Below are 19,686 nucleotides of genomic sequence, written 5' to 3' on the forward strand. Positions count from 1 at the left end.
TTACGGCTAGTCAACGTTTATGTGGACCAATGCTAAATGGCGCCATGGAAAAGTCTCTCACGGGCATTCCAAGTGTCGCAAATCTCGTGAGAGTCGGGTGCGACAAGGCCATTCGATTTTGCCCTCTATTCTTTTAAAGGTGGCAGAAAGTGGAAGCCATTCATTTCCTGCCACAGACACTGAAACCAGAGGGAAGCTGTCTTCAAGCCACTGTCTGTTTACTCCGGGTGGCTATCTCAGAGTGGCATGTAATTCATCCATAATCAGTCCATTGCCCAGGGGGTGAAGGAAAATAATTAAATGGATTCAGAACTTTAAAAGAGTAAAATAAATTATTAGTTCAGTATGATGAATAAGCACTGAAATTCGCTTCAGCAAAAGTGCAGAATGTACTTCTCTATATTCCTTTCTGACATACCTCTATCCATCACACCCAGGTGTTTCCTCAGAATAATTTCTTACAACCCTCCTCGATTTAGCTGGTTAACAGAAACCTTAGTAAGTTCCTTCTTTGTGTTCTCACTTTCCTCCTCAGATTTCCTCATATGCTCATGCTAACCTTTTATGAGTCACCATGAATCCACCACATCCTATTGTTACAGTTCCTGACTGTCCTCTGCTATTTTAATTGTCAGCTTCTAACCTGGTTGTATTTTGCAAATCATTCACCCAGGTCTGGTAACTGTAAAGAACTCTCTTTTCCTATTCCTTTCTCTTGCATCAGTGCCTCAATTATTAGCTCCCTATGTGGATAGCAACCATCAGTCAGGGGAGTTGTAATGTGTCTTGGCTTTCCATTGGACTGAATTTAAACATTAATGGAGCAGTTTTAAATATTAATGGTGCACATTTGGGGATAAGAGACATGCTGGCGCAAATTTTAATCTTGCTATCATCTGAAAACAGAGTGCCTGTGGGACCAAAATCATTTGCCGACTTACTGCTAGCTGAGTGTCCGTTCCAATTTTAAGATGGACACCACATTTTCAAGGTCCCCTCCAAGCACACACCATCTGACTTGGAATTATATCACCATTCTTTCACTGTCACTGGGTAGAAACTCTGGAACTCCCCACTAAATAGCACTGGGGCTGTATCTGTCGCAGATGGATTGCAGCGGTTGAAGACAGTCCACCACCACCTTCTCAAGGCAATTGGGAATGGGCAATAAATGCTGGCCTAGCTAGTGAAGCTAACATCCCAGGAACAAATTCAGCCCTCACTGCCCAGAAATGAGAAAACCTTGGGATATATTTCTTCTGTTACATTGCAGTTCCTAACTACTTAGACTATTTTAGAGTGCTGGCTATGGCTGTATAGGGGAATGGTTTGCTCAGTTGGCTTACATGTGGATTAGATTAAAGCCAACAGCATGGGGTTCGATCCTTATTCCGACCAAGGTAAAGCTGGGGCCTGCCTCAACATCCTACCCATAGTAAAAATCACAGAATTTAGCCATGATTCGGTGAATAAATATCAAGGACCAAGGAAGCAACTCTACAATGGTCTGAACTCTTGAAGGGCCTCAAGTACTTCTTTCTTTATGAATTCCAATTCCACTTTGGTGAGAGGACAAGGAGCTGTGAAGCAGCAGCAACAGGAGAATAAAATGAAGAGACCTACAGCTGCACAAAGACCAAATAAGAGATTTGGGTGTGATTTAATGCAAATAAAACAGTCCTGTTTTGGACCCATTTAGCGTGTCGTTTCCCGGCATTTGCGGCGTTGAGATCGACCCCACCATTGAATGGGACTCTGCTTCAATTTCAGGCCTTGGCAAGGAACGCCCACCAAGGCCACATTTAGATCCATTTTCTGCAAATTACGCCCCAATCCCATGACCCCCCACCACGGCCTCTGGACCCCCCTAAATGCCCTAACTTAGAGGGTCCTCAAGCCCCCCACCTCATAAGGGCAGGGCACACCTGGGCCTGATCCCCAGCATGATCAAGATGCCAGCCTGACAGTGCCACCTGGGCATCCTGACACTGCCAGGGAGGCACCCAGGTGTTACTGCCAGGGTGCCCAGGTGGCACTGCCAGGTTGCCACAGTGCCTGGCTGGCATGGTACGTGCCAGGGTAACACCCTGACCAGAAACCGACCTCTTTGCTTGGGAGACCCCCAAGTGCCGTTACATCTGGTCCATGTTTGTGGAGACCAGCGCTAAACGGCACCTAGTCAAGGTCTCTAAGGCGAGGCATTTCGTTCCCATGCAGTGAGTAGCTCCAGTGCTGACATAAGAACATAAGGACATAGGAACTAGGAGCAGGAGTAGGCCATCTGGCCCCTCGAGCCTGCTCCACCATTCAATGAGATCATGGCTGATCTTTTGTGGACTCAGCTCCACTTTCCGGCCCGAACACCATAACCCTTAATCCCTTTATTCTTCAAAAACCTCTCTATCTTTATCTTAAAAACATTTAATGAAGGAGCCTCTACTGCTTCACCGGGCAAGGAATTCCATAGATTCACAACCCTTTGGGTGAAGAAGTTCCTCCTAAACTCAGTCCTAAATCTACTTCCCCTTATTTTGAGGCTATGCCCCCTAGTTCTGCTTTCATCCGCCAGTGGAAACAACCTGCCCGCATCTATCCTATCTATTCCCGTCATAATCTTATATGTTTCTATAAGATCCCCCCGCATCCTTCTAAACTCCAATGAGTACAGTCCCAGTCTACTCAACCTCTCCTCGTAATCCAACCCCTTCAGCTCTGGGATTAACCTAGTGAATCTCCTCTGCACACCCTCCAGTGCCAGTACGTCCTTTCTCAAGTAAGGAGACCAAAACTGAACACAATACTCCAGGTGTGGCCTCACTAACATCTTATACAATTGCAGCATAACCTCCCTAGTCTTAAACTCCATCCCTCTAGCAATGAAGGACAAAATTCCATTTGCCTTCTTAATCACCTGTTGCACCTGAAAACCAACTTTTTGCGAATCATGCACTAGCACACCCAGGTCTCTCTGCACAGCAGCATGTTTTAATATTTTATCATTTAAATAATAATCCCTTTTGCTGTTATTCCTACCAAAATGGATAACCTCACATTTGTCAACATTGTATTCCATCTGCCAGACCCTAGCCCATTCACTTAGCCTATCCAAATCCCTCTGCAGACTTCCAGTATCCTCTGCACTTTTTGCTTTACCACTTATCTTAGTGTCGTCTGCAAACTTGGACACATTGCCCTTGGTCCCCAACTCCAAATCATCTATGTAAATTGTGAACAGTTGTGGGCCCAACACTGATCACTGAGGGACACCACTAGCTACTGATTGCCAACCAGAGAAACACCCATTAATCCCCACTCTTTGCTTTCTATTAATTAACCAATCCTCTATCCATGCTACTACTTTCCCCTTAATGCCTTGCATCTTTATCTTATGCAGCAACCTTTTGTGTGGCACCTTGTCAAAGGCTTTCTGGAAATCCAGATATACCACATCCATTGGCTCCCCATTATCTACCGCACTGTTAATGTCCTCAAAAAATTCCACGAAATTAGTTAGGCACGACCGGCCCTTTATGAACCCATGCTGCGTTTGCCCAATGGGACAATTTCCATCCCGATGCCTCGCTATTTCTTCCTTGATGATAGATGCCAGCATCTTCCCTACTACCGAAGTTAAGCTCACTGGCCTATAATTACCCGCTTTCTGCCTACCTCCTTTTTTAAACAGTGGTGTCACGTTTGCTAATTTCCAATCCGCTGGGACCACCCCAGAGTCTAGTGAATTTTGGTAAATTATCAGTAGTGCATTTGTAATTTCCCTAGCCATCTCTTTTAGCACTCTGGGATGCATTCCATCAGGGCCAGGAGACTTGTCTACCTTTAGCCCCATTAGCTTGCCCATCACTACCTCCTTGGTGATAACAATCCTCTCAAGGTCCTCACCTGTCATAGCCTCATTTCTATCAGTCACTGGCATGTTATTTGTGTCTTCCACTGCGAAGACCGACCCAAAAAACCTGTTCAGTTCCTCAGCCATTTCCTCATCTCCCATTATTAAATCTCCCTTCTCATCCTCTAAAGGACCAATATTTACCTTAGCCACTCTTTTTTGCTTTATATATTTGTAGAAACGTTTACAATCTTTTTATATTCTGAGCAAGTTTACTCTCATAATCTATCTTACTCTTCTTTATAGCTTTTTTAGTAGCTTTCTGTTGCCCCCTAAAGATTTCCCAGTCCTCTAGTCTCCCACTGATCTTTGCTACTTTGTATGTTTTTTCCTTCAATTTGATACCCTCCCTTATTTTCTTAGATAGCCACGGTCGATTTTCCCTCTTTTTACCGTCCTTCCTTTTTGTTGGTATAAACCTTTGCTGAGCACTGTGAAAAATCACTTGGAAGGTTCTCCACTGTTCCTCAACTGTTTCACCATAAAGTCTTTGCTCCCAGTCTACCTTAGCTAGTTCTTCTCTCATCCCATTGTAATCTCCTTTGTTTAAGCACAAAACACTGGTGCTTGATTACTATCTACTCACTTGAATATGCCAAACTAGTTCACACCCAGTGAGGGCGCAATCCAGATCCTGACACCTCATGAGATCTCATTAGATCTCACGAAGCGTAACAAGCGTTGGAAATCTCATGAGATTTAACGGCCTCATCACTTCCCGAGTCAGGTATAACAAGGCCGTTAGATCGCGCCTGTTATGTTTGCAAGAATGCTTACCCTGTGAACAGAGCTATGAGGCTGCATTTCTCCGAGGAGCAGTGCTTAAGGAGGCTGCATTTGTATAGGGAAGTTGGCACAGAGTTTTCCAACTTCTGCAGTAACCTGCAACCAACAGCTAGCCAAGCACAGCAGTGCCTGTAGTAGTGAAACATATTGCAATCTGAACTTTCAGGCTGCAGTCAGTAATGTCAGTCAGTCTGTAGTTCATTGTTTCAATGGGATGATGCCATTTCAAATCAAGCATGTTCATCACTTCCCCATGAACATATGATGCAGCAGGATAAGACTCCAGACAAGGTCACATAGAGAAGAATTAACGCACAATGGTGACAGTAAGCAGTAGCAGCTGAGTGGTTGGCAGCACAGTGCAGCTTCAGGTTGCCATTGTGTGTGTGTGTTTGTGTGAGAGTTAAGTACAAAGCATTAAAAAAAGCAAAAATGCATAAATGTTCTCCTGAATTTGGCATCCAACATGGCCACATCTAATACGGCATGCCCTTTCTATGCCAATGATATTGATGACGTGTAGATGCCGGCGAAGGAGTGGTGTGAGCACAGTAAGAAGTTTTACAATACCAAGTTAAAGTCCAACAGGTTTGTTTCAAATCACTAGCTATTGGAGCACTGCTCCTTCCTGCATTCACCTGAGGAAGGAGCAGTGCTCTGAAAGCTAATGATTTGAAACAAACCTGTTGGACTTTAACCTGGTGTTGTAAAACTTCTTACAATGATATTGATAGCTGCATCCTCCAAAGTTTGGAATGTAACTTGCTCCATTCTTGAAATCTCCAGTGATATTGGAACCAGCTTGTCCTGTAAGAAGTGAAGTGGTTTAGTGTGTGCCAAACTGAAAGGTTTTGAAGATATGTGAAATAGTGCAACACAACATGCATGATGAAAGACACAGTAAGTATGGCCTTGGGACATGAACTTGGGGACAGTAGCCTCCAATCAGAGACCTGGCATCTCAGCAGCTTTGGCAGCGCCACTGTTAGAGGTGTCCATTGCTGAGGTTGCAGGGAGAAGGAGGGCACCACCAAGCCAAAGACAAGGTACGTTATTTTCCTTGTCATGCTGGGGCCAGGGAGGCAGACTCCATGAAACGTAACTTTGAGCAAATGTGCCGTAGCCATGGGTGTATCAATTTCCACAGGGGCTCCTCCATGTAGCATATAGCAGCCATAAATGAGGGATTCCTCACCCGCCCCCACATGGGTACCTGCTGGGATGCTACCTGGCCGTCTCCCTCAAATGGAATTAGCCTCTCTTGATGGCAGTAAAATGCCAGTTGGGGCAGGAGATGGCCCTCAGTTGCCCATGTAACAGCCACAATTTGCTGCCTGGTGAATAGCCATGCGCGGACGTTCCTATGATTGGTAATATGCATCGGTGGTGGGAAGATATTGGGCTCCCATCCCATCGATTTGCCACCATTTTGATAGTTCCCTCAGCTTCCAGCCCATTGTATTTTATTCCCCATTGCACTTTACACAATCCCTCTTTCAGGTGCATTATTTAAACATGTGAATTGTGCATTCAATAGTGCCAGGAAATGATCAATATCTTTCCATCAGCTTTAAACTCCAGGCATATGATTTCTACACCTAGCATTATCAAGATGTTGATTAACACAGATAAATATCAGTGTTCATGTTCCTCAACCCACACTGTAATCTTCATTTGATAATGACAATTACTGTTGAGGAAGATAATAAAGCCCATCTTAATGCATCAATTCAAGGAAATCCCAAGCTGTCCAATTTAGTATTAAATAGTGCCCTTTGCACAACAGTGGGCAGCCCCCCTCATTCTTCCTACCTATCTGTTCTCCAAAAGGCAGACTTGATTAAGGATCTTAAGGTGAAGGAACCCTTAGGGAGCAGTGACCACAATATGATGGAATTTACCCTGCAGTTTGAGAGGGAAAAGCTGCAATCAGATGTAACGGTATTACAATTGAATAAAGGTAACAACAAAGATACGAGGGAGGAGCTGGCCAGAGTTGATCGGAAGGGGATGCTAGCAGGGAAGACAGTGGAACAGCAATGGCAGGAGTTTTGGGGGATTATTTGGGAGGCAGAACAGAATTCATCCCAAGGAAGAGGAAACATGCTAAGTGGAGGACGAGGCATCCATGGCTGATGAGGGAAATCAAGGACAGCATAAAAGCTAAAGAGAAAGTGTACAAAATGGTGAGGATTAGGGGGAAGCCAGAGGATTGGGAAGCCTTTAAAAGCGAACAGAGGACAACTAAAAAAGCAGTAAGAGGGGAGAAGGTGAAATATGAGTGTAAGCTAGCTAGTAATATAAAAGAAGATAGCAAGAGATTTTTTCAATATATAGAAGTTAAGAGAGAAGCACGAATAGACATTGGACCACTGGAAAATGTGGCTGGAGAAACAAAGAAATGGCAGACAAACTGAATAGTTACTTTGCATTAGTCTTCACAGTGGAAGACACCCGTGGGACACGAGAACATCAGGAGAATCAGGGGGCAGAGGTTAGTGTACTGGCCATCATTAACGAGAAAGTTCTGGGGAAACTGAAAAGTCTGATGGTGGATAAATCACCTGGTCCGGATGGACTACACCCAGGATTCTAAAGGAGATAGCTGAGGAGATTGTGGAGGCATTGGTGGTGATCGTTCTAGGAATCACTGGAGGCAGGGAGGGTCTCAGAGGACTAGAAAATGGCTAATGTAACACCCCTGTTTAAGAAGGGAGGGAGGCAGGAAATGGGAAATTATAGGCCGGTTAGCCTGACCTCCGCCATTGGTAAGAGTTTAGAGTCCATTATTGCAGAGTATTTGGAAGTGCAAGATAAAATATGACTGAGTCAGCATGGCTTCGTCAAGGGAGGGTCATGTCTGACAAATCTGTTAGAGTTCTTTGAGGAAGTAACAAGGACGTTAGACAAAGGAGAACCAGGGGACGTGATTTATTTAGATTTCCAGAAGGCCTTTGACAAGGTGCCGCATAGGAGACTGTTAAATAAGTTAAGAGCCCATGGTGTTAATGATAAGATCCTGGCATGCATAGAGGATTGGCTGACTGGCAGAAGGCAGGATACAGGGGTCTTTTTTCAGGATGGCAGCTGGTGACTAGTGGAGTGTCTCGGGGTCTGTTCTGGGACCACAACTTTTCACAATATACATTAATGATCTGGAAGAAGGAACTGAGGGCACTGTTGCTAAGTTTGCAGATGATACAAAGATCTGTAAATGGACAGGTAGTATTGAGGAAGCAGGGTGGCTGCAGAAGGGCTTGTCAGGCTAGGACAGTGGGCAAGGAAGTGGCAGATGGAATATAATATGGAAAAGTGTGAAGTTTGAAAGTAGGAAGAATAGGGGCATGGATTAGTTTCTAAATGGGCAAAGGCTTATGAAATCAGAAGCACAAAGGGACTTAGGAGTCCTCGTTCAAGATTTTCTTAAGGTTAACGTGCAGGTTCAGTCAGCAGTTAGGAAGGCAAAAGTAATGTTCGTATTCATGTCGAAAGGGCTAGAATACAAGAGCAGGGATGTACTTCTTAGGCTGCATAAGGCTCTGGGAACTCTAATAATAATCTTTATTATTGTCACAATAGGCTTACATTAACACTGCAATAAAATTATGTGAAAATTCCCTCATCGCCACACCACGGCGCCTGTTCGGGTACACTGAAGGAGAATTTAGAATGCCCAATTCACCTAACAAGCACGTCTTTCGGGACTTGTGGGAGGAAACCGCAGCGACCGGAGGAAACCCACGCAAACACTGAGAGAATGTGCAGACTCCACACAGACCCAAACCTGTAATCAAACCTGGGACCCTGGCGCTGTGAAGCAGCAGTGCTAACCACTGTGCTACCGTCAGACCCCATTTGGAATATTGTGAATAGTTTTGGGCCCCATATCTAAGGAATATAAGGGCTGCACGGTAGCACAGTGGTTCGCACAGTTGCTTCACAGCTCCAGGGTCCCAGGTTCGATTCCCGGCTTGGGTCACTGTCTGTGCGGAGTCTGCACGTTCTCCCTGTGTCTGCGTGGGTTTCCTTCAGGTGCTCCGGTTTCCTCCCTCAGTCCAAAGATGTGCAGGTTAGGTGGATTGGCCATGCTAAATTGCCCTTAGTATCCAAAAAGGTTGGGTGGGGTTACTGTGCTACGGGGTTAGGGTGGAGGCTTAAGTGGGGTGCTCTTTCCAAGGGCTGGTGCAGACTCGATGGGCCAAATGGTCTCCTTCTGCACTGTAAATTCTATGATGATTCTATGAATGATGTACTGGCCTTGGATAGGGTCCAGAGGAGGTTCACAAGAATGATTCCTGGAATGAACAGCTTGTCGCATGAGGAACAGTTGAGAACCCTGGATCTGTACTCGTTGGAGTTTAGAAGGATGAGGGGGGGATCTTATTGAGATGTACAGGATACTGAGAGGCCTGGATAGGGTAGACATGAGACCATAAGACCATAAGACATAGACCATAAGACATAGGAGCAGAATTATGCCACTCGGCCCATTCAATCATGGCTGATATTTTTCTCATCCTCATTCTCCTGCCTTCTCCCCATAACCCCTGATCCCCTTATTAATCAAGACCGGATGTTTCCACAAGTAGGAAAAACTAGAACCAAAGGGCACAACCTTAGACTAAAGGGGACGATCCTTTAAAACTGAGATGAGGAGGAATTTCTTCAGCCAGATGGTGGTGAATCTTGGGACTCTTTTCTGCAGAAGGCTGTGGAGGCCAAATCACTGAGTGTCTTCAATACAGAGATAGATAGGCTCATGATTAATAAGAGGATCAGGGGTTATGGGGAAAAGGCAGGAGAATGGGGATGAGAAATGTATCAGCCATGATTGAAAATGGAGCAGATCCGATGGATTAAATGGCCTAATTCTGCTCTAATGCTTTCTTATGGTATTAAACACATCGCACTCAACCCCCATCCCTTTCCCTAAGCTTGCCAGACCCTCCCCACCCAATCCCCCAGACTTATATTACTTCAGAATCCTTTGGGCCTTCTTCACGGAACTGGTTGCAGTCCCACAGCACCTACTAATGAACTTTTTGGCACTGCTTGAGTTGCCAACCAATCAAATCAGCCAACAACTCCTGAGGGCAGGCATTCCTCTCCAGCGAGGAGTGGAAGTCCCACAACTATTGAATGGCGGGAGTAGGCTCCAGGGACCGAACCGTCTACTCCTGTTCTTAGCTTCTCCACCAATTTAGCCCACCTGCCGTGTGCTCTGGCTGTGGCGAGGGCTGGTGTGCAGCGAGAAGTGAGATCTCCGCACCACCCATAAAACCACAGCACAATAAAATTTATATTCTACTGGTACCTCCTTATTGTTCAGTGACTCCCTCTCATTACAAGTCTATTTCACATTGGGATAAATATAATGTATCAATTTAGATTTATTGGTTTTGAGCGTATTCATTTGTCTCATTCTTCCAGCTCACTAGTACAAAGTGATTAATTTTGCTTGATATATGTTTGTCCAGAGAGAACACATCACTCATTTGTTGTGGATAACTGGCCAAGGTCTTCATTCAGAATATTTACTATTTTATATTCATCTTCAATCTCAAGACCATTTGCGTCTTTTGCAGTTTCCCTCTTCCAAATTCGTGAATTCTTACTTTGGAGTACTGAAGGACTGTTTTCACGGCTGTGCTTAACTTAGTGCTTTTTCCCCAGGTTTCTTTTTTAACCCCAACCCCCACCTTGCATTCTTTTAAAACGATCTTGTATTTCATTATATTCATCCCATTAAGACATTTATCCTCCTGCTGGTGCCATTTTTCCTCCTTAAGTCAAATGTTAATTTGCTTTATCTATCTACGTGTGCTTATCCTGAGTTGTGGGTAGTGGGGATGTCTTTGTCCTGCATGATCAACATTGAGGGAGAAGTTCTGTAACAATCCCCTGACGAATGTGATATAAAATAGTTACTTTAGAGATACTAGTTAATGTAATGTAGAAATAAGCCACTTTGATTCTGGCAGATAGAGACAAAGGGATTTGAGACCGCATGGAAAAAGCAGGAAGAGGTGTGTCTATGAGAGTGATGCTGCATTGATAGGGGCCAGAGAAAGGGATTGGAAGTGAGCCAATCAGAATAGATCAAACAGGTCAGGAGGGACATAGGCTGACCTATGGGTGTCGAGTATGTGAAACTTGATACCATTTGAATTGATTTTGCAGAGGTCCCTTTGTCTCTTTGTTCATTCGCTTTCTGGAGTGTAGGAGACTGGATGTCTCTTATGTTTCTGTAAGATGAATTAAGCTTGCAAGCTAAATAAATAACTTCTTTTTACGTGCGAATCCATCTCGACTTTTATTGAGGCCAGACTGACGGAGAAAGAAATTTGGGAATCAACATTTGGTGCCGAAACCCGGGATTTATCAGGGCGATCCTGATCCAACTGCGAAATCAGAATTAGACTGATTATGAACAGGAGGATGGGGAACAAAGGGCCCTTAATGTAGAACTGGAAAACGACCGCGCATTGATTGTTCCCCTCTTCTTATCGTCTGATTAGTCTGGTCACTCGCGGTTGGCACAGAAAGACCGCCTCGACGAAATCACAGGTCAGTCTGGGGATTAGCATTTTAATTGATGGGATTTCATAGAGTTAATTCGGCTGGGGTAGGCCGTATTGTTGATGTAACATTTAAAATATAAATGGTTCAACTTCATTTGTGAGTTAATTCGGCTGGGGTAGGCTGTATTGTTGATGTAACATTTAAAATATAAATGGTTCAACTTTATTTGTGAGTTAATTCGGTTGGGTTACGTTATGAGAGGTAGATGTAACATTTGAAATTGAAAATGGTTCACCTCTATATGTCTGTGTGTTAAAAATATAGTTGATTAAGCTAAAATTTTCTCTTTGGACTGTAGTGGCGAAAAAACGCAGCTCCGAGAACTAGTTGAGATTATGGGAAATTCCTTGGATAGCACAAATGATCCAGGCATGCCACTGCAAATATTATGTGATAAGTATCCGGACAAAGCGAAGGATTTTAGAAAATTGTCAGCACAGTTAAGAACTAAAATGGGAGATGAATGGCCACTAGGGGGAACCAAAGACCTAGAAATGGTTAAGAAAATCCAGGGACAAATATGGAGAAAAAAAATCAAGGTATGAAAACTAAAGAATTAATTGGATTATGGAGGCAATATTGTCAAGAGGAAAAAGATAAGATTATGTTGTCCAGCTGGCAGGATAATGCCCTTAAAATGGGGATTTCAATTAGTGAACAGGGTAACCTAAAAACATTACAGATCTTGAAAAAGGAATGTGCATTTAAAAAAAGAGCAAATAGAGACAGGAAGGACCCGGGTCACACAAGAGACGAGCTACGTAGTTCAATGGCTGGCCTTGAATTGACAGAAGAAGAAAAATTCAATAATTTGGAAAAGTCAGTAAAAGTTCCGTCTGCACCCATAGTATGGTCTGCGCTCATTCCAGAACCACCAGAGTACAATAATATATACCCAGCCATTGCTCCCCAGATTTCAAATATGCCAGAAATTCAAGCCCTTTTGGGTGATAGTGTGGGTCCTGATTTACCAACTTCACAACCGAAAGAGCAAAAGGAACTCTGTCCCACAAGCCCAGTTAGCTCTAGGACAAGATCTCGGACAGCGAGAGAGGGGCTTGACGCTCACCAGAAACAATTAAGCATATCACCTAAGTCTCCCCAAACTAAGGAGAAATCACAAGATTTGGGAACAAAGAAAGCTGAAACAACTTCGTTTGAAGAGAAAGAACTCCCCCTAGTGACAGGGAGAGACGTTGTAGTCTTGGAACAACCAGGGGAAATAGCTAGAGTGCCCCCTGGTGACATTCGGAGTCAGTTACCGATTAGGAAGATGCGAAACCCCGACCCTGGGACTGCGGGAGCGAACCCCACGATAGACGTTTACTTCCCATGGACACCCAGTGAGATGATGGCTATTATGGCTACAATCCCAGATAGAAAAAAATCTCCTGCTGCCTTCGTGGATTCCTTGAGAACTACCATCTCAATTTATCAAGCTGATTCAAGGGACCTCTGGGCCCTAGTCCAGCAGATTTTAACCCCAGCAGAGTACCGCAATTATCTTAACGACCTGAATTATGCTAGTCATGCCGCACTCCAGCAGGCCTATGCGTTAGACGACGATAGAAGGACACAGATCTTGAATGTGTTGAATAGCACATTTCAAAGGCCCATAAATCTTTCTGTTATCTTAGACCTAAAACCTAAGAAGACTGAAGAGCCAGAGGAATTTCTGGAGCCTTTTAATGAAATCTACCGGGGGCAGTCAGGCGATTTGCTGTATCAAAATGGTCAGAATTCCCCTCAATACTGTGCTATGTTAATGCATTGCCTACCACCTTCTGTGGTTACTGCTGTGAAATGTAATAACATGAATTGGACAGAGAACGACCCTTCCCAGATGGCAAGGGCAGTCAGATTTTACTGGAAGGAGGGTGTAGGCCAAGAAGGAGGCTCAGTTACAAAGGTTAAGACTGAGTATGTAATGAAAAAGGATGATCTGCGACCCCAACAAGCGGCAGAAATGGTAGTTTACCAGCAGGAGCCCCAATATAGTGACTTTGGGTGGGTGGATCAGCGAAGAGGAGGATACCAAACCCACCCAAAGGGACCCTCACCCCATTTTTATGGCCCACTGAAAGAATCAACAGCTCTACAACCGCAGCCCCCTCTGAGGGGCCATTGGTCTACTGGAAGAAGAGGACGGGGCAGAAATAGAGGGAGCAATGCATGTTTTAATTGCGGCCGTGTAGATCACTGGCAACAGGAATGCCCCTTTAAAAGACAGGCAGTAGAAGGAGATTATTCGACCCAAAGGAGAGGGTACCCACCAAGGGGAGGACAGATGAGATACACTGACTTCTCCCAGGAAAACCCTTTCCCAACACAGGATTGACTAGCTAATTTAGCCATAAGGACTCTCCAATCGGACAGGGAACCTATTATCTCTCTGCAGATAGGAGATCAACATCACTCATTTGTAATCGACACAGGGGCAGCTATGTCTTCTGTGCAATCAACACTTAAATTACCAATATCCGACCACACGCAGCAATTGTCAGAGTTCCAAGGACAGGTGTGTGAGTATCCTATTTCTGAACCTGTGACAGTCACTTACGAGAATACGTCTGCAGAGCATCAGTTTGTAGTGACTACTGGATTGGACTGTAACTTGTTGGCCCGAGATTTACTGTGTATCTTCCAGCTACAGCTAGAATGCGGAGATGAGGGGGTAACGGTTACATCATGGAGGATGAGACAACAGTGCTATATTTCTATCACCCCCCAGTGGTGGACGTTAGACGTTGAACAGTCACTGCATCACGTTACCCTGGCCTATGACAGAACTGGACGAAACAGGGAGTTGGAGGACAAATACCGGCCATTACTTGAGACCGAATGGCCAGTCAAGGTTACATCCACAGTCACGGGAAAAGAAGGTACAGTCGATTTTGCTACAATATCACCACATTTATGGCCACAGTCAGCTTCGGTAAGCCCTCATATTACACGTCAGGTCCATGACCAGTACCATGCCAGGGATATGGGGCGAATGGTCAGGAGGGCAGTGGATCATTCAGATCCAACAGACTACGCACTTCAAGTCATGCCGGACGGCACTACCATAAAATATTTTGAGGTCCCTGAAATGATTAACACTCGACTGCAGCATCACAGGGGACATGATGTGTTGGAATATGTCAATCCACAGGTCTGGGCGGAATACCCATCACAAGTGGGAAAGACAAATGTTACACCTATCAAGGTAATGATTAAGGATCATGTAAAGCTACCTTCCATTCGGCAATACCCCCTGAAATCTCAAGCTGCTCCGTCTATAGACAAATTAATTCAAGAGCTGTTGAAACAGGGTATTTTGGTCCCTTGCCAATCAGAATGTAACACCCCAATACTTGCTGTGCCTAAACCAGCCAAACCAGACCAGTACCGATTAGTACAGGATTTACGTTCAATTAATGCCATCGCACAGCCGTTACATGCTCTCGTCCCTAACCCTGCCCACATACTGGCTCAAATTCCAGCTCAAGCCCGGGTCTTCGCCGTAATTGACCTTCAGCACGCTTTCTTTGCCCTCCCACTTGCGACTGAAAGTCAATATTTGTTTGCCTTCTCTTACAATGGACAGCAGTATACCTGGACCCGACTGCCACAGGGGTTCGTCAATTCACCTACACTCTTCTCCAGATGTCTGCAGACCCAACTCCAGGCCTTGACATTGCAGCATGGTTCCACTCTGGTGCATTATGTAGATGACATATTGGTGGCAAGTCCTGACGAGCCCAGTAATAGGGATGATGTGATCCAATTATTGAACCACCTATCCTCGTTGGGTTATGTTGTTTCACAAGCAAAGGTCTTGGTGGCTCAGAGAAAAGTTAAGTTCTTAGGAGTTTTACTTACAGCCACAGAAAGAAGTCTCGAACCCAGTAGGATTGAACCAATATGCCAATTCCCCGCCACTACAATAGCCAAGGAGGTTCGTCATTGGCTGGGTATGGTGAATTATTGTCGGCAGTGGATATCAAACATCGCTGTCTATACAAAGCTGCTGACGCCTTACATGAGTAAAGAGGGAAACTTTATTCTCACCACCGAGGCACTCGAGGCCTTCCGTTGCCTGAGCAGGCCTTGCTACAAGCACCGGCCCTTGGTAGGCCCCTATACGACCGACCATTCCAGATATACTGTACTGTTCTGGAAGGATGTTCAACAGTGGTACTCACCCAGCAACATGGGGACAAGCACCGGCCCGTAGCATATTACTCTTCCAAACTCGACCCAGTGGCATTGGGCCACCCTGTTTGCACCCAGATCTTGGCAGCGATATACAATAGTTTGCAGGCTGCTGCCAACATCACTCTCCAACAGGATATTACGGTGTATAGCTCCCACTCAGTAATCGCACTATTGGGGCAACTGCAGACTCAGCATCTTACCGCAGCTCGTCAGAATAGGTATGAGATATACCTTTCGAACAATCCACGTCTGACATTTAAATATTGTACCACTATCAATCCAGCCTGTTTTCTTAGCGGTCCCCCTGTCCATGAGGACGCGCCTGGTCACGACTGTTTAGCCTTGATTCAGGAAACTACAAAATAAGGGACGATCTGAGTGATATTCCGTTAGAACAACCTGACATGATTATGTATGTTGATGGCAGTGCATTAGTAAGCCCCACTGGCCGGAGACTGTCCGGTTATGCAATCATAGATCAGGATGGTCTGATTTTAGAAGCGGCAGCTTTCCAGACCCCTTACTCAGCACAATAAGCCAAACTTTTTGCCCTCACCCGTGCATGTATACTTAGGGGAGATCGCCGGGTAAATATCTACACTGACTCCCGATATGCTTTTGGGGTAGTTCATGACTTCGGACAACTCTGGAAGAATAGGGGATTCCTTACCTCGGCAGGCACAGAAACATCCAACCGGGGTTTAGTTAATGACCTACTGCAGGCCCTCCTTATGCCAGCGCAGATTTCCGTTATTAAATGCGCTGCCCACACGAATGGTACAACCCCAGTTGACGTTGGTAATGAACGAGCAGATCGTGCAGCGCGAACAGCCGCACAAATTCAGCAAGTGATGGTGCCTAAAATGTTAAGTCAGACTAAACGATCTACTATAAATATGTCTGCTTCTGACAAGTCAATGCCAACCATCCAAGACGTCATAAGGTTACAGGAGGACGCTCCTGAGAGTGATAAACAAACGTGGAAACGGTTAGGTTGTACATATGATTCTGTTTCCTCTTTATGGACCACGCCTGCACATCAGACTTGTATGTCTGATGTGCTGGCTTTATGGGTCATTGAATGTGTACACTTTGCAACTCATTGTGGGGCTCGAGGGACTAGTGATTTGTTGCTGGACACTTGGTGGCACCCTAAAATGCAGGGGTTGGCCCAAAGTATCATTAATCGGTGTTTGATTTGTCAGCAATATAACACCGGAAAAGGTATCCCTTGTGGGAAGGGGCAAACCCCGTTGCCCAGTGGTCCCTTTGAGACGCTCCAAATGGATTACATTGAGTTGGAAAGGTGTCAATGTTACAAATATGTTTTGGTCACTGTGGATGTGTTCAGCAGATGGGTCGAGGCGTATCCGACTATCGATAATAAAGCTGCTACTGTGGTTAAAGTCTTGATGAGGGAAATCATTCCCCGGTACGGTATACCAGCTCAGTTAAGTTCTGATAATGGGCCTCATTTTATTGGACAAATTAACAAGGAGTTTTGCTCCCAGTTGGGCATACGCCAGCAGTTACACTGTGCTTACAGACCGCAGGCGGCCGGGTTGGTTGAGAGACACAATCAGACCCTCAAAACTAAATTGGCTAAATTAAGAGCAGACACGGGACTGACATGGCTTAAGTTGCTCCCCGTTGCTCTCTTCCAGCTGCGGGTTACACCTGCGGGACCGGCCCGGCTCTCTCCCGCCGAGATTCTTGATGGCAGGCCTCTTAGAACTCCTTGGAGCCTGCAGGTTCCCAGACGGGTTCAGTTTCATCAGATGACTGAAGAAATGACCACCTATGTTCTAGCCCTTACGCAAGTGCTCAAGGAACTCCATGGCCAAGTCCGCGCGGCTCACCAGCCATTGCCCCCAGTACCTAGCTCACTTTCAGTCCAGCCCGGTAGTTATGTCATGGTCAAAAATTGGACTAGGAAGGGGTCGGAGCCGCGATGGGACGGGCCCTTCCAAGTTCTCCTTACCACCCCCACAGCAGTTAAAGTGGAGGGGCGAAGTGCTTGGGTCCACCTACATCACTGTAAATTGAGTCCATCTCGACTACTGTAAAAGGTCGGATACTAACCTGCCTCCCTTCTCCAGTGCTATTTTACAGGTGTGGAGCATGATGGAGTGGCTACGCATCGTCTGTCTGATATTTGGCCTCACTTCGCTTGGCGTGTTATTGGCGATGGACATGGAAAAGGGGAATATTATGTATCTGTGTAGCCCCAACCAATCTACAAGGAGACATCACCTATGCAAAGGTGATGTTCTTCGCTGCCCCCATATACGAGGACATGGTATCGACTCATGGAAGGTCATCAAAGTTAAGGAGAATGCAGGAGTCATGAAGCAGTTGCGCCGGTCCCGGCGATGGGAAGTGAACATTATATGGACATTGCCTTGTTTTTGGAATACATGTAAATTTGATTTTGGATGTGTTAAGAGTGGTACAATAAAGGTAAAATCAGGCTGTCAGAAGAGTGTAGGAAGAGGCTATGAGAAAGAGAAAGGGACTAGAGAGAGGACGGGGCGTATGAGAAGGGAAGTACAGCTAGAACGTAGGTTACCGGGAGATACACTTAAGTTAATTAAAGGCCAAACTGAGGAAAACCCGGGTAGTATGAATCTCTTCTACCAGATTTACCACCGTCTGTATGGCCAGGGACGGGTTGTCTGCTACCCAAACCCCGCAGCGGTGTCTAGGTTATTTTCTGTTTCACCGCTTTGGGGCACTCCCCAAACGGTGGTTCATTGTCAGCATTCCGAATCACTGCCCGATCAGGTCACTCTTCCTTACGATCCGGGTTCAGCACCACCGGCTATTTGCCTTCCCCTTCCTCGGGATAATTCCCATTCACAGTACGATAGGCTGCGACGGTGGAGGGCGTACATACCTAGCCACTTCACTCCCAATAGGGATTCCCGGTCGTATGAAAATTGTTTCAGCAGTGAAGGATACGGCTGTTTGCTGGTAGAGGTGGAAACGAATATAACATGTCTGTTCCCCACCAGTACGGACAGGAGGTGCCATATCACCCAGGCGTCTGGCCAATGCGTTTGTTACAACACCACTTGTGTTCCATTGAATGCCGGCCTCCAGCTCCTCTGTGGCTGGGCGAATGTCTCTCATATCACTGTTGGGACTAGGGCTTTCCGCGTTGCTGGGCGGCCCGAATGGGCATTTCAAAGTTGGATAAACTGGGCTCCTGGGAGGTCCTTACGCAACCGATATGCTGATTGTGATGCTAGCCTCCACACGGAACAAGGATACTACTTTTTATTTAATGGTACAGCGACCAACGTTTTGTCACCCCCATTTCCCCGCCGAATTGCTATAGGGACTCTAGTCCCTACCACAGTCCCCTGCCCTTCGGCGTGGAACCTGCATAATCAGTTAGCACGCCGGGCAGTCTCTGCTGAATTTTGCGAGAACTGGAAAAAACCTCAGGTTCTTGCACCCAACCGGGGCCACTCAGCCGGGTGGGGCATTCTGAGCGTATTGACACTGGAAGGTGTGGGGGGTTCCTTGGCTGTCAGTGATCGGAATTATTTTATTTGCGGCCTTACCATCTTGGGAAATGAAACCTTGGGAGCCCTCGGGGCAATAACTAAGGAGTTGTCTCAGCTACGGTTGTTTGCAATGCAGAACCGGTATGCTCTTGACTATCTTCTGGCCCGTGAGGGTGGGGTATGCGCCATAGTACAGGGCAAGTGTATCATGGGAGTTCAGGACTTGACCGCTAACATCACTAAATTTATGGATCGCATACGGGATCACTTGGACGGGATGCAGGATCCTGGCTCTTGGGGTAACTGGGGATTTGGAGGATGGAAGGACTGGTTGATAAATATGGCCATGTATCTAGTGGTAGCTATCGGCTGCATCTTTGTGGGCCTGGCCATCCTTAAATGTGTGATGGGTAGAATGCGGGGTGCACTGGATCAGATCACCGCCCCAATCATCGAAAAAAAAAATTTAACTGTTAAAATCCATGAGGGTGAGGCAGATGAAGGGGGGCTAAGACAGGAATTGGAAATGCAGCGACGGATCTTTTTAGATGAGGAACCGTAGCTATGGATTGGATAGTTCGGTTATCATGGAATGATAAAAGGAGGGAATGACGAATGTGATATAATATAGTTACTTTAGAGATACTAGTTAATGTAATGTAGAAATAAGCCACTTTGATTCTGGCAGATAGAGACAAA

This window comes from Scyliorhinus torazame, chromosome 15 (assembly GCF_047496885.1).
Source record: "Scyliorhinus torazame isolate Kashiwa2021f chromosome 15, sScyTor2.1, whole genome shotgun sequence".
Taxonomy (NCBI): Eukaryota; Metazoa; Chordata; class Chondrichthyes; order Carcharhiniformes; family Scyliorhinidae; genus Scyliorhinus; species Scyliorhinus torazame.